The following is a 2,788-nucleotide window of genomic DNA, read 5'->3' as shown; positions in this document are numbered from 1 at the left end:
TTGAACTCTGAATGAAACCCAGAGGGTGAGAACAAAAGGTGGGGAGAGCTACAGTTGAAGTCATGCAGCATGTGAACACAGCTGGCTGGAAAGATTTATTGTGGTTTGTTGTTAGATTTTAATAATCTGAGAGTTTTGGTGGTACTGGCTTTGTAATTGGTTTAGATATTTTACTCCATCGTGTATAATCAAGTCCCTGCCAGTTGACAATTTGGCTAAAGTTTGAATGAATTTCCAACACTGGAAACCAGAGACAGAGGTTTTATCTTTTAAAATACTACAAGATGAACACTGAACTGTTGAATCACCAGCTGAACTGTAGCATGCTTCAACCTGGACTCAGCTTAAAAACAATACAAACTGGTCAACTTTTAAACAAAATCAGATGATTGCTGTTTACATGGGCGTGATTAAGTGCGTGTAGAATGTCCAGCCTATTCGGTTAGGGGGTGATATCATCACAACAAGATTCCTTGTCTAATCCCAATCAAACAGAATATGGTAGTAATAACTAAAGGGATGAATCATCTGAATAATAAGAGATATATTTGAAAAAGTCATGCTGATTCATTCATGTCACCACCACAACCCCCACTTCTGAACAAGAGGTTTTGTTCGTATGTAAATCTGTGCAGGCTACCCATTAAGCATCGTATAAGGAAATGTAGAAGCCTAACCAGTATTACTTAGAAAGTTACAGCCATATTCCAAAAAGTGTATCATGTGATTGCAAAATCATTCATTAAAATGTTCTTATTTCTTGTCTGAAAGCCCAGGAATCTTTTTCTCTTTTACTTTAACTAGAAAGATCTGTTGCATGTATTTTAGAAGTCATCAGTTGCTTGTGTTCATTGAGCTGTCCAGATTTTGTTGTGTGGGGCCAGAAAATACCTGATCTTGATATAACTGTTTTTTTACTTCTAGCATTATTTATCTGGTCTGCTGCTGGTGGGTTTTGTCTTGAATGAGTAACTTTAGCCTGTTGGTAGGTGGGTTCTATGCAATGTGATGGCATCATTAAACATCATGCATAATTTAACTTTTGTGGATACAAATGAGATGTTGTTGTGAAATTAAGACAATGCATAAATGCTAGTCGACACGATGATAATATACTGTCTGATATAAATGAGAACCTTTAGGGACCCGTGTACCAAGTTTGGTTGCCCAACTACTGATGAGAGACACATTTGATGTTTCATATTGAGTAACAGAGTAAAGGCGCCATAGCCAGCACCTTTTTCCTGTATTTATTTTAGTTGTTCCAACCCCCAAAAATGGACTGAACTTTTCTAATGTAGTTAAACTGATTTGGGCTAGCGTAAATTAATAATAGGATATAAAAGGTTTTATACTGAGCAGCAACTTTAGAACCACAGCACCAGAAAGATGCTTCTAATCATAGTTAAACTATTTTAAATTTACATTTACTTATAATGTGAAGCCACTGAAAGAGGAGGGCAAAACGTGCTCCATGGAAACAATGTTGTGTAATAAATTTAAGAAAAAAAAACATTTATTTTGATAGAAAGTCAACATATGAACCACTTAACACATTGGCAACCTTTTACCTGGTTTCAAGATAAAACAATCTTGTGAGCCAAATGACTTGTTAGGATCATTTCAGGCTACTTTAACAGATGAAGCGTTTAGCATATGGGTCTGGAGCTTTTGGCTATGATATAAACACAGTTAAGCATTAATATAACTGTTTATTTTATGTGGACAGCATGGATCCCTGTATTCCTAACCATGAGTCATTCTGTGATTTGCAAGGTAATATCCAACCTGAATGTTTAAAGTGGGGTTTTCCAGTAACTGCCTTCTTTTTTAAGTTGTGCCCCTTGCGCCTATTTTCCCCTTTGGCAAACTGAGAGAACAATAGAGGGGACAAAAGCTAGACGATAATAAAGAAGAAGAGAATGTGCAGCCGAATCTTCATTTCCTTGGTGTCTACTGCCCCAGAGGCCGTTACAGGGCCTCCTTATATGGGACCGATCCACGCATGGGATTCAGAACTGAAATGAAACTGAACTTTGATGGGATTTCCCTGCAGCTAAAGTAGTGGGCACTGCGCGGTGGATGACAAAGAGCTTCCGCACGGTGTCATCCTTCTCATTTTTGCACCACAGGGCGTCAGGATGTCTGGGTTTGTTTTTAGACGGGCAGTTTGTAATGATAATCTGAGTGAGCAAAGAAGAGACTAATGCGCTGATGGTTATTTCAGAGTGTATATATAGAAGAGTATGAGAACTCAAGGGACGGTGGCGAGTAGATGGACAGGATGAAGGACAAATGCAGACAGAAGCAGAATATAAATAAAGATGGAAAAAATGAGTTGGAAATCCACAGGCAGACAGAACGGCAAAGGAAAATCAACAAAGAGATATGGGAAAGCAGAGAAGGACAAATGAAATAAAAAGGACAGAGATAGAAATAAAAAAATCTAGATACTGGGAGTCCTTAGAGGTCAGACTCTTTTTCTCTCTCTTGCTCCGTTTCTCTTACGGTAATCCCTCTAGTAGCAGTTAGTTGTCAGGCTCCTCCATAAATCAACGTTTGTATGAAATACCAGCAGGAGCCAAAGGTCAAAGGAGAAAATTAGCAGCTGTCTTTTCCTTTCCTTTCATGTTAGCTGGGGGGCTAATCACCAAGTGCCGCATCAGCCTCATTTCCACTTTAAAACAAACTCCCCCGACAAGCCAGGGAGGAGCTGTTTGCCCGCTCTTACATTTTATGGCACCGGGTTTTATTCTGAGATTGAGGAGGGGGGGGATTGGTGGTAGAG

This window comes from Rhamphochromis longiceps, linkage group LG6 (genome assembly GCF_057381845.1).
Source record: "Rhamphochromis longiceps isolate RC_006_pf linkage group LG6, R_longiceps_female_GT1.1, whole genome shotgun sequence".
NCBI classification, from domain to species: domain Eukaryota; kingdom Metazoa; phylum Chordata; class Actinopteri; order Cichliformes; family Cichlidae; genus Rhamphochromis; species Rhamphochromis longiceps.
Note: the sequence above shows the minus strand (reverse complement) of the source record.